Source organism: Ranitomeya variabilis, chromosome 2 (assembly GCF_051348905.1).
Source record: "Ranitomeya variabilis isolate aRanVar5 chromosome 2, aRanVar5.hap1, whole genome shotgun sequence".
Taxonomy (NCBI): domain Eukaryota; kingdom Metazoa; phylum Chordata; class Amphibia; order Anura; family Dendrobatidae; genus Ranitomeya; species Ranitomeya variabilis.
This window is the reverse complement of record NC_135233.1, coordinates 700009397-700022346: the sequence shown is the minus strand read 5'-3', so window position 1 is coordinate 700022346 and position 12950 is coordinate 700009397. Positions and strand designations below refer to the sequence as shown.

Below are 12950 nucleotides of genomic sequence, written 5' to 3'. Positions count from 1 at the left end.
AACCTGCATGAACCCTTTAATTATGAAGTGAAGCCCTGCAACATCCCATATATGCTTGGGGGGGAGGGGTCTTGCCAAAAAACCTAGATACACCTCTGCTGTCATGCGCCAGCATGCAGAGGTCAGCTGCTCGCCTCTGATTGGCCGGCGGTGTGCATTGGAACTACTGTGCGGAGATTCTCTGCTCAGCAACACATTTCAATTGAATCAAGTGTTGCCGGCGTAAAAATGTAAATTTGTCCTTCACAGAATGTGGCCCCAAAATCAATTTTTTTCTATATGCGGGCCATATACCCAGATGAGTTTGAGACCTCTCATCTAGTTGGTCCAAAAAGGATAATCTGATCCCGAGCTTCATTTTCAAGCAAATTCTTTCTTTGAAGGTTACTGCTAAGAGTGGCTCTAAAGGCAAATCTAACTTGGAAATACTACACCAACTGATGTCTTCTTTCTCAGAAGTTCATTCACGGTACCCTTAGATGTACAGGGAATGAGTAAGAGAACCGGGATTAACTGGTAATCACACGTTTCACCTTGAAGCTATTATAGCAGGTACAGTCATAAATTACCTGCTGTTCTACAAGGTTACCTTTTAGCTAATTTCTCTTAATCGATATTTTCTTCCCAATGAATGCACGGCTTTCTACCGTAATATATGTCCTTTCATCTAGTTATTTAATTTATAAAAGATTTGGGTTAATTAGAAAACAAAAAGGACTATAGATGAAGCACAGAAAAGGCTTCAATGGAAAGAAGGCTCCTGTGGTTCAGTGTTAATCACCATATATAATTAAGTTCCAGGAAACATGACGTCTTACAAGATTGAAGTGTATTTGCTTGGTGAACTTATTTATTATATTTACACTTTTAATAGTGTTTTAGAAGATAAAAGCAGATTGTCAAAAAATGTCAGTGATTATAAATAGAAATAACCTTTTTTGCTGTAAACGCCCTCTCAATCTTCTATGTATAAAACATATGGATTGAACATTTCTAACTTGGACGGTTTCATGTTAAAGTAAGATGCTAATTCATTCAGGAATAAACTTTATTTTGTGGCAAAATTCTGTTCTGATTTATGTCATGATTTGACTTTATAGGGAATTTGAAGGAAAACTTTTGGCAAAGTGTGCACACAGCCCTACTGTTAGGGTACCGTCACACAGTACCATTTTGATCGCTACGACGGTACGATTCGTGACGTTCTAGCGATATCGTTACGATATCGCAGTGTCTGACACGCAGCAGCGATCAGGGACCCTGCTGAGAATCGTACGTCGTAGCAGATCGTTTGGAACTTTCTTTCGTCGCTGGATCTCCCGCTGACATCGCTGGATCATTGTGTGTGACAGCGATCCAGAGATGTGTTCGCTTGTAACCAGGGTAAACATCGGGTAACTAAGCGCAGGGCCGCGCTTAGTAACCCGATGTTTACCGTGGTTACCAGCGTAAATGTAAAAAAAACAAACAGTACATACTTACATTCCGGTGTCTGTCCCCGGCGTCTCAGCTTCTCTCCACTGTGTGAGCGCCAGCCGGCCGGAAAGCGAGCACAGCAGTGACGTCTGACGTCACCGCTGTGCTTTCCGGCTATGGCGCTTACACAGTGGAGAGAAGCAGAACGCCGGGGACAGACACCGGAATGTAAGTATGTACTGTTTGTTTTTTTTACGTTTACGCTGGTAACCAGGGTAAACATCGGGTTACTAAGCGCGGCCCTGCGCTTAGTTACCCGATGTTTACCCTGGTTACCGGGGACTTCGGCATCGCTCCAGCGCCGTGATTGCAACGTGTGACCGCAGTCTACGACGCTGGAGCGATAATCATACGATCGCTGCGACGTCACGGATCGTGCCGTCGTAGCGATTAAAATGGTACTGTGTGACGGTACCCTTAGGCCTGAAGGAGTCACTTATTGACACATGCATTCACTGAAAACCAATGTTATGCAAGCAGTTAAGGCATGGGGTGGACATTGATGGCTTGGGGCCATTGTGCAAGAAGTGTGTCTGGGCCCTTGAACTTTAATGGCAACAAAGCTACATATTATATCCTGTATATATATATATATATATATATATATATATATATATATATATATATATATATATATATATATATATATATATATATATATATATATATATATATATATGTGTGTGTTGTATACATAACATAGGTTCCTTATTATGTATTGCACTGCCTCTCATGAAATTTTATTTGTCACCAGGTTTTTGCTACCTCATCTGAGAGCAGCATGATGTAAGCAAAGAGACCCCGAATCCAATAATGTATCACTCTGTTTACTGAGTGCAGCAGTTGTGCCACACTCTGCATTTTTATATTTAACATAAGGCAGAGTTGAGAAAGCTAGCTTCACCCACAGCGCAGCTAACCCCACCCACACCAGGCTCTTTATGTACATGCCTATAGACCCTGAGGTGCCTATCACAAGAGGGGATGTCAAACCAAGAGACACAACTATGTCCCAGCAATGATAAACTGCTGGTACTAAAACAATTATTGCAAGTAAACAAAACCTCAGTGCTTGATAAGAGAGGCAACACTGAAATCTGTGTTTTAACCCCTACATCACTCTGTCTTCCAATTACACAGCAAAAACCTGTTGACAGATTCCCTTTAATTAGCATCCTCTCTAGTTATGTACAGCACCATCCCTTATTATGTAGCAACATCTTTTGTTATGCATAGCACTGTCCCTTACATAGCATATTCCCTTGTTATTTTTATGATTTATAGTGCCTTCCCTTTATTTCATTGCATTCTCTTTTGTTAGATATAAAATGATTAATGATTGAATATGGGAAAATTTATTTTCTAATGTACTGTTCACAGGCAACTCTATTAATAGTCATTTTATTTCATGTCAAACAAGGGAGAACTCTATCTAATAAAACAGAAGGCTCTATAAAGCCTCTGTACTTGTTAGTCCGTCATTGTTAGTTTGTTCACTGTAATTTTTGTTTGTATTTTGTAACCCTGTTTACTATTATTATCATTATTATTATTTCTTTTTAGAGCACCACTGATTCCATGGTGCTGTACATGAGAAGGGTCTACATACAAAATGCAAATGTAAATTACAATGAACAACCTAACAATGACAGAAAGGTACAGAGGGGAGAGAGCTCTGCCCTTGCTGGCTTATAGTCTAGCAGATAATGGGGATGGAGACAATAAGTTGAGGGATTTGTGGCAGCTCCGGTGGTGGTCAGGAGGAAAGCTCTGGCGATGGTCAGGGGCAAGCTGGGTTACTGCAGGCTACAAACTTACTTGAAGAGATGCATTTTCATGTTCGGTCTGAATGTTTTGAAACTTGCGGATAATCAGATGTGTTGGATCACCGAATTCCCAAGTGTGGGGGATGCTCGGGAGAAGTCTTGGATGCGATTGGGGATTGAGGAATGTATAAGAGTGGAGGAGAAAAGAAGGTCTTCAGAGGACTGAAGATTGCATGTTGGAAGGTAATGGGAGATAAGTTTGAAGATATATGGAGGAGAGAGATTATGGATGGCTTTGTAGGTCAATGTTAGTAGTTTGAACTAAATACGTTGGGGCATTGGGAGCCAAAAAAAGGGATTTGCAGAGGGGAGAAGTGGAGAAATAATGAGGTGAGAGGTGCATTAGTTGTGCAGCAGAGTGAAGGATGGACTGGAGAGGTGCGAGAGAGTTAGCAGGGAGGCCACAGAGGAGAATATTACAGTAGTAGAGGTGTGAGATTTTAGTAGATTTAAGGTTGAGGAAAGGATGGATTCTGGAAATATTTTTGAGTTAGAGGTGGCAGGAGATGGCAAGAGCTTGGATGTGTAGTTTGAAGTATGGGACAGAGTCGAGCGTTACTTCGAGGAAGCCAACTTGCGGTACAGGGGAGAGCAACATGTAATTTATTGTGATAGATTGATAAGGGGAGTTAGGTATGATGGAGGAAAGATGATGAGTTCAGTTTTGTCTACATTGAGCTTTAGGAAGTGTGATGAGAAGAAGGAGGATATGGCTGATAGACACTCAGTGATTTTGGACAGCAGAGATGTGACATCTGCACCAGAGTCGTAGATCTGAGGATTATCAGCATATAGATGGTATTGCAAGCCATAGCACTTTATGAACTGTCCCAGGCCAATGGTATAGATTGAAAAAAGTAGGGGTATTAAGACAGAGGCTTGAGGGACTCTGACAGAGAGAGAATGGGATAAAGAGGTAGTGTGGGAATGGGAGGCGCTAAATGCATGGTTATAGAGGTATGAGGAGATAAAGGAGAAGGCTAGGTCTTTGACGCCAAGGGTAGAGAGGATTTGTAGCAGGAGGGAGTCATCGACTATGTAGAAGGGATAGGATTGGTCTAGAAGGCGGAGTATCAAGATTATTCTGTTTTTTACTGCTTTGGCAGTAAGTCATTGTTAATTTTGGTGAGGGCACTTTCGGTGGAGTGGTATGCACAGAAGCCGGATTGTAGGTTGTAAAAGAGTGAGTTAGATAAAAGGTGGCAGGAAAGTTCAGTATGGATGTGCTGTTCGTGGAGTTCGGAGGCAAACGGGATCAGCGATATAGGCGATAGTTGGACATGGAGGTTGGATTGAGGGTTGGCTTTTTTTAGGATAGGTGTGAGAGTGGCATGTTTGAAGGCAGAAGGGAAGGTACCAGAGGTTAGTGATAGGTGGAAAAAGTGGGTTAAGGCTGAGATAACTATGGTGGTGAAGTTGGGAATGAGGTGGGATGGGTTTGGGTCAAGTGCACATGTGGTCAGGGGTGATTTAGAGAGGACTTAAGTAAGCTCTCCTTCAGTGATTGTGGGGGGAATGATATGAGAGAGAGCCAGTGGTCATTTATAAATATAGGTTGTGGTGGATGGGCAGTAAAGACTTGCCTTGTTTGGTCGACCTTGTTTTTGAAATGTGTGGTGAAGTCTTCTGTAGAGATGAGGGAGGTTGAAGAGGGCAGCGGAGGGTGAAGAATGGAGTTACAAGTGTTGAATAACTGTTTGGGGTTGTGGTGTAAAGAAAATACAAGGGTTGTTAAAAAAGGGGGTTCCTGTTTAGAAGAGGTGAGGGATGATTTGAATGTGAAAGTTGCTATTTTGAACGCGGTGAAGTCTTTGTCAGAGTGTTTTTTCTTCCAACGTCACTCCACAACCCTGTACATTTGTCTGAGCTTTTTAGTGAGGCTGTTGTGCCTGGGTTGTTCATTTATTCGTCACACTCTGCCATGCATGAGAGGGGCGACTGAGTCAACAGCTGATGCAAGTGAGATGTTGTAGAAAATGGTGGTGCTGTTTGTGTTGTGGAGTGAAGATATGATATACAGTGGTAGAATAGAGTCAGAAGGTGTGTGAATGTCTAGATGTGCAAGGCTCCTGCAGGGGTGTGCTAGTTTCTGAGCATGGGGGAAGATGAGGAGGACAGGGATGAGAAAGTGAGTAGATGGTGGTCAGATAGGGGTATACAGTCATGGACAAAAATTTTGAGAATGAGACAAATATTAATTTTTCCAAAGTCTACTGCTTCATTTTTTCTAATGACAATTTGCATATACTCCTGAATGTCAGAGTGATCAGCTTAACAGCAATTACTGTACTTGCAAAGTCAATATTTGCCCAGAAAATGAACTTTAACCCCCAAAACACATTTCAACATCATTGCAGTCCTGCCTTAAAAGGAGCAGCTAACATCGTTTTAGTGATTGATCCATTAACACAGGTGTGGGTGTTGATGAGGACAGGGCTGGCGATCAATCAGTCATGATTAAGTAAGAATGACATCACTGGACACTTTAAAAGGAGGCTGGTGCGTGGTATCATTGTTTCTCTTCAGTTAACCATGGTTATCTCTAAAGAAACACATGCAGCCATCATTGCACTGCACAAAAATGGCCTAACAGGGAAGAGTATCGCAGCTACAAAGATTGCACCTCAGTCAACAATCTATCGTATCATCAAGAACTTCAAGGAGAGAGCTTCCATTGTTGTCAAAAAGGCTCCAGGGCGCCCAAGAAAGACCAGCAAGTGCCAGGACCGTATCTTAAAACTGTTTCAGCTGCGGGATCAGACTCCCAGCAGTGCCGAGCTTGCTCAGGAATGGCAGCAGGCTGGTGTGAGTGCTTCTGCACGCACTGTGAGGCGGAGACTCTTTGAGCAAGGCCTGGTTTCAAGGAGGGCAGCAAAAAAGCCACTTCTCTCCAGAAAAAATATCAGGGACCGACTGATAGTCTGCAAAAGGTACAGGGAGTGGACTGCTGAGGACTGGGGCAAAGTCATTTTCTCTGATGAATCCCCTTTTCGATTGTTTGGGACATCTGGAAAACAGCTTATTCGGAGAAGAAGAGGTAAGCGCTACCACCAGTCTTGTCTCATGCCAACTGTAAAGCATCCTGAAACCATTCATGTGTGGGGTTGCTTCTCAGCCAAGGGAATCGGCTCACTCACAGTCTTGCCTAAAAACACAGCCATGAATAAAGAATGGTACCAGAATGTCCTCCAAGAGCAACTTCTCCCTACCGTCCAAGAGCAGTTTGGCGCCCAACAATGCCTTTTCCAGCATGATGGAGCATCTTGCCATAAAGCAAAGGTGATAACTAAATGGCTCATGGAACAAAACATAGAGATTTTGGGTCCATGGCCTGGAAACTCCCTAGATCTTAATCCCATTGAGAACTTGTGGTCAATCATCAAGAGACGGGTGGACAAACAAAAACCAACAAATTCTGGCAAAATGCAAGCATTGATTATGCAAGACTGGACTACTATCAGTCAGGATTTGGTCCAGAAGTTGATTGAGAGCATGCCAGGGAGAATTGCAGAGGTCTTGAAGAAGAAGGGTCAACACTGCAAATATTGACTTGCTGCATTAACTCATTCTAACTGTCAATATAACCTATTGGTACTCATAATATGATTGCAATTATATTTCTGTATGTGATATAAACATCAGACAAACACTAATAAAAACCAGAGGGCAGCAGATCATGTGAAAATATAATTTTGGTGTCATTCTCAAAACTTTTGGCCATGACTGTAGGTTAGGTTGTGAGGTTAGATAGAGAGCAGAGGCAGGGGAAAAGAAGGTCTAGTGTATGTCCATCTATGTGGGTGGATGTTGAAGACCACTGAGTAAGACAAAAGGTTGAAGCAAAGAATAGGAGCTTGTAGGCTGCAGGCTAGTGGGAGTCAGTGGGGAATTCTGAAGTCGCCCATGATGATGAAGAGAATGTCAGCAAAGAGAAAGTATAGAAGCCAGGAGGATAAGTGGTCAGTAAAGGCAGTGGCCGGACCTAGGGGTTGGTATATGATGGCCACATCTACTTCTGGGCCTCTGTGCAGTTTCACCAGCTACACCAACAGTATGTCCATTTCTGACTCATACCCTGTACTTGAAAGCCACAGTAACAGCCACTGAGTATTACGGGAATATTAGAATTGTGATTGTATGTCCAACAAGTAGTGTTGAGCGATACCTTCTGATATGCAAAGGTATCGGTATCGGATTGGATCGAACGATACCCAAAAAGTATCGGATATCGCCGATACCGATACCCGATACCAATGCATATCAATTGGACACAAAATATCGGAATGGTTCCCAGGGTCTGAAGGAGAGGAAACTCTCCTTCAGGCCCTGGGATCCATATTCATGTAAAAAATAAAGAATAAAAAAAAAATATATTGATATACTCACCCCTCTGACGGCCCAGGCTCTCACCGGTCCAAGCGTCTGCCTCCGTTCCCTAAGAATGCAGAGTGAAGGACCTTCGATGACGTCGCGGCTTGTGATTGGTCGCGTGACCGCTCATGTGACCGCTCACGCGACCAATCACAAGCCGCGAAGTCATCGCAGGCCCTACACTCACTCATTCTTAGGAACGGAGGCTGCCGGTTACATCTCTAAGGTCCAGGGTCCGCCAGGGGGGTGAGTATATCCATATTTTTTAGTTTTATTATTTATTTTTTACATGAATATGGATCCCAGGGCCTGAAGGAGAGTCTCCTCTCCTCCAGACCCTGGGAACCATACGCACCGCACACTTCCGATTCCGATTTCCGATATCGCAAAAATATCGGAACTCGGTATCGGAATTCCGATACAGCAAATATCGGCCGATACCCGATACTTGCAGTATCGGAATGCTCAACACTACCAGCAAGGCATAAAAAGTGGACATATTGAGGCACACATTTTCAATGCAATGTCAACAGAAGTATTATTGACAATTCTTGTATGTGCTCTTCAAACATTTGTTTGCAGTTCTTATCCACTCCTCAATACTAGGCTAGGTTCACATGACCATATTTTTGGTTTGAGTACTCTCTGTGAAAAAAAAATGACAGCACTCAAACCAACTTTTATTAAGAAGAGATTTTAAGATGGCCATCTTTTTTCATGTACAAAATGTCCTTGTGAAAAAAATCCTGAAAGGTTGAGGAAGACTAGTCCACCTGTAAGACTGATTAACTGGTGAGTAGTGAAACAGCCAACACACCATGTCAGAAGTCAGACCTAAGAAGACAGCAATAGCATGTGCCCCTGTACTGCCGAGAGATGTGCCAGAGTAAAGTGCTTGAGAGCGGTAGTCATGACCGAGTTGTTGTCCGGTTATGCTCTTGCACTTTACAGAAAAACAGTGCCTCAGTGCCAGAGTCCTCTCAGGTGTGGGGTGCATCACATTATCTTGTAAGCCGCAGGCCTCAGCTGCCTCCTGGCTTCGGTCCTCAGGAGCTGCTGCACACAATTCAGGGGACGCCAAGTTCTTTAGAACAGGCAAACGTTTACTAGTGAATAGTATACTCGGTGCTCCGGTTTTCTCGAGCATGCTCGAGTGTCCTCCGAGTATTTTGGATTGCTCGGAGATTTAGTTTTCGTCGCCTCAGCTGCATGATTTGCGACTGCTAGACAGGCTAAATACATGTGGGAATTCCCTAACAAACAGGCAACCCCCATATGTATTCAGGCTGTCTAGCAGTCGCAAATGATGCAGCTGAGGTGACGAAAACTAAATCTCCGAGCACGCCAAAATACTCGGAGACCACCCGACCATGCTCGAGAAAACCCGAGCAATGAGTATACTCGCTCATCACTACTAGTGAATTCAAGTCAAGCCACATCAACCATCATTATATCTACACATTTCTATCAAGCCTCCTGATGAGCTACTAGGCGAAACACGTAGAGACAGAGCAGCATTTTTCTTTCATCAAATTGATAAGTACTACCTCTCAAGTTATTTAATTTATGCACTTTATTAGGACCTGCTCCATTGCCGGTAAACTTGATTGTGATTTTGCATCATTAATGTGTCACTACCTTCTGATAGAGCCAGGGCTGTCTAGGGACAAACTTGTATAGCCCATATTGAGCTTGGGCACCAAAACCTTATATAGGGTGCCTACCTCCGCTGACAGGCAGGTGACAGCTGGGAGGTGTCTCCTACGGTGAGGTAGTTTACACATAGATTTTTCACTGAAATTTTTTTATTGAATATCACTAATTGCTACCATTACCTTCTTCCATCCAATTTTGATAGACTCATGGTTTTTTGCAGTACTGATTATTTATTTTCAACTAAGTCCATGGGACCATTTACTCTATGAAAAATGGTGTGATCTTCTTCTGATATATGTATACATAGACATATGATGGATGCCATTTTTTGGCTAGTTAGGCTGTCAGCCTACTGATCTTTGATCCCTTTAAGTAATTTCTTGAGCATCTGTCTTCTTCTACCAACACTGAATCTTCTTCTATCTGTGTATATGGTCTTTTAGGGACAACTAGGAAGCCGCTGAGGAGCGAGGGCCCCATTGTCATATATTGTCGGGTGCCAACCTCCGCTGACAGGCTGGCAACAAAACAGGTTCCTTCATAGGGCTGTGGTAGCAATTCTTTAACCTAATATTTTTTCCTCCTGATGTTTGTATGTGTTGTCCTCCTGGATTGTTTATCCTTTTTAATGAATATCTAATAAATATTAGTTTTAGAGTTCTTTTTTGTATGTTAACAGATTGAATACACAGCCAGAATCACAATACATGAGAGTAAGTGCAGTGTCACAGTGGAATGCCATTCCCTTGGCCTTAAGTGTGACAATTGAACTGCTATTCCTAAGGCAAATCCATTGCCTCTGAAAGAGACTGCAACACCAACAAGGTTGCTTGTATAAGTAAACTATTTACCATGCTGTTGGCTGGAATTTGAGAGATGTAAATTGAATAGTTTTCCTCCTCGTATAGTCTCTTGTGGTTTTGTAGATAGTCAGTTACCTTGAACCATCTTGTCTGTATTATTTGCATCAAATTTTATGCATGTTTTTATGCTTGATGTGAAGGTTTGTTTTTTTCTTATTTACTTATGGCACCAAAGGGAGATAATAGTAAACAGTGTCTCTGTATCTTTGGGTTAAAGCATTATGTAGATGGCTTTTTAATCATGGCCATTAAATTATGTTACAGTAGTGTTCAAAATAATAGCAGTGTTTTCAAAAACATTATTTAATGAGTTAATCACAAAATCTTTATACTAGTTTTTATTTCCATGCATTGGGAACATTGCACACTGTTTTCTAATTCAAAACGTGAAGAGAAATACATGTAATTTTTAGTTGCTTTACAGAAAATAACAAAAAAATAACATTGAGCTATCTTAAAAAATAGCAGTGTCTGCACTTGTCTTTACAGACTCACAATATGTACTTTTTTTTAGGATTTAGCATTCCTGTGAATCACTAGCCTTATATTTTGTTGTACACCCACGGTTTTTTTTAGAACTGCTTCACATCTACTGTATGTTGCACAGAGTCAACCAACTTCTGGCACCTGTTACCTGTTATTCCAACCCAGGATACTTGGACTACATCTCATAATATTTTGGCATGTGTTGGCTTTGCCTCAGAAACTGCGTTTTTAACGTTTTAAATGTTACCCCACAAGTGTTTTATCGGATTAAGGTCTGGGATTGGGCTGGCTACTCCATAACCTCAATTTTGTTGGACTGGAACCAGGATTTTGCTTGTTTACTGGTGTGTTACTGGTGGTTGTCTTGTTGAAACAGCCATTTCAAGGGTGTATCCTCTTTAGTGTAAGGCAACATGACCTCTTCAAGTATTTTAATATATGAAAACTGGTCCATGATTCCTGGTATGCAGTAAATAGGTCCGGCACCATAGTAAGAGAAACTGCTAGTCAAGTGCTACTCTTTTCCTGAGCCCTCATCCTGTCATGTGCTCCCATCCTGCACCCCAATCCTGTCATGTGATGCTCCCATCCTGCGCCCCCATGCTGTCATGTGCTGATCACATATTGCACCCCCATTCTGGTATGTGCAGCTCTCATACTGCGCCCCCATCCTGTAATGTGGTGCTTCCATACTGCACCCCCATGCTGTCATGTGCTGCTCCCATCCTGCACCCCCATTCTGTCATGTGCTGCTCCCATCCTGCACCCCCGTTCTGTCATGTGCTGCTCCCATCCTGCGCCCCTGTTCTGTCATGTGCTGCTCCCATCCTGGGCCCTGTTCTGTCATGTGTAGAGATGAGCCACCTCCCTAGTGTTCGGGTTCGGTTCGGTTCGTCGAACAGGGAGGTGTTCGATGAACTGTTCATTGAACGTTCGACGAACACCGTCGAACCCCATTGAAACCAATGGCAGGCAAACACAAACATATACAAACACATGGAAAACACATAGAAAACACCTTAAAAGGTGTCCAAAAGCTGACAAACTGCTCAGAAGACACAACAAACACATGGAAAAGTCACAACTACATTTAGTCATACGAAAAGAAATGAGGTGGAGGAGTAAAAGGAGGAGGAGAAACAGATATAGGCATGTCTTGCCCTTCTAAAATCAAGAAAGGCTGGAGTAAAAATCTAAACTCACTCTACCAACACCCAGACGTCTTGACAAAAAAAGAAATATCTTTAGGTAGAATGGTGGTGGGTCCATTCAGAACACTTTCCTTAGAAGACATAGCGGTACCCCCATTGGGAGTTGTACCAAAAAAGGAACCCAATACATTCAGACTAATCCACCATTTGTCAGATCATAAGGGGCAGATCAGTAAAAGACAACATCGACGAGGAACCAAGTCCAGTACTATGTACTGTACCTCCTTTGATGAGGCAATCAGGCGGGTCAAGAAGTTGGTAAGGGGCACCCTAATGGCCAAAACAGACATTGAGGGGGTATTCCGGTTACTACCTGTGCCTCTGAATAGTGTCCTCCCATTGGGCTGCTTCTGTGAAGGAGCATACTACATAGATCGCTGTTTGCCCATGGGGTGCTCCATATCCTGCTCACTATTTGAGGCGTTTAGTTGCTTCCTTGAATGTGTCGTCATGGACGTTTGTAAGGCGGCACATATTTTACATTACCTCGATGACTTCTTATGCCTGGGCCCAAAAGATTCACCACAGTGTGAAAACACGCGGTAGTCCACCTGTGAGAAGGAGAAAGCTGGAGGGAGAGTGGACACCCCAGAGCCGAGGGCTTAGATTGAGAAAGAAAGAAGGCGGTGTAGCTTGCTTCATGGGTGGGGTACTCTGCTGAGTAGCAGCAATTGCTACTAGGCCCAAAAGGATTTCCTGGGCCAGATGCCGTTACAAAATAGTAGTTAGGTAAACAGGCGGTGTAGCTTGCTTCATGGGTGGGGTACGCTGCTGAGTAGCACCAAATTCTACTAGGCCCAAAAGGATTTCCTGCGCCAGATGCCATTAAAAATAGTAGTTAGGTAAACAGGCGATGTAGCTTGCTTCATGGGTGGGGTACGCTGCTGAGTAGCACTAAATTCTACTAGGCCCAAAAGGATTTCCTGGGCTAGATGCCTTTACAAAATAGTAGTTAGATAAACAGGCAGTGTAGCTTGCTTCATGGGTGAAGTACGCTGCTGAATAGCACCAAATTCTACTAGGCCCAAAAGAATTTCCTGGGCCAGATGCCGTTACAAAAT

At 42.9% G+C, this 12950-nt stretch overlaps 1 protein-coding gene across 1 annotated transcript in view; it reads left to right on the top strand.

The window, feature by feature from the left end:
- The window catches only part of NKAIN2 (sodium/potassium transporting ATPase interacting 2), a 1459012-nt gene that overhangs the window by 1012224 nt on the left and 433838 nt on the right, over nucleotides 1-12950 (top strand). The gene's annotated exons all lie outside the window — the stretch shown is intronic.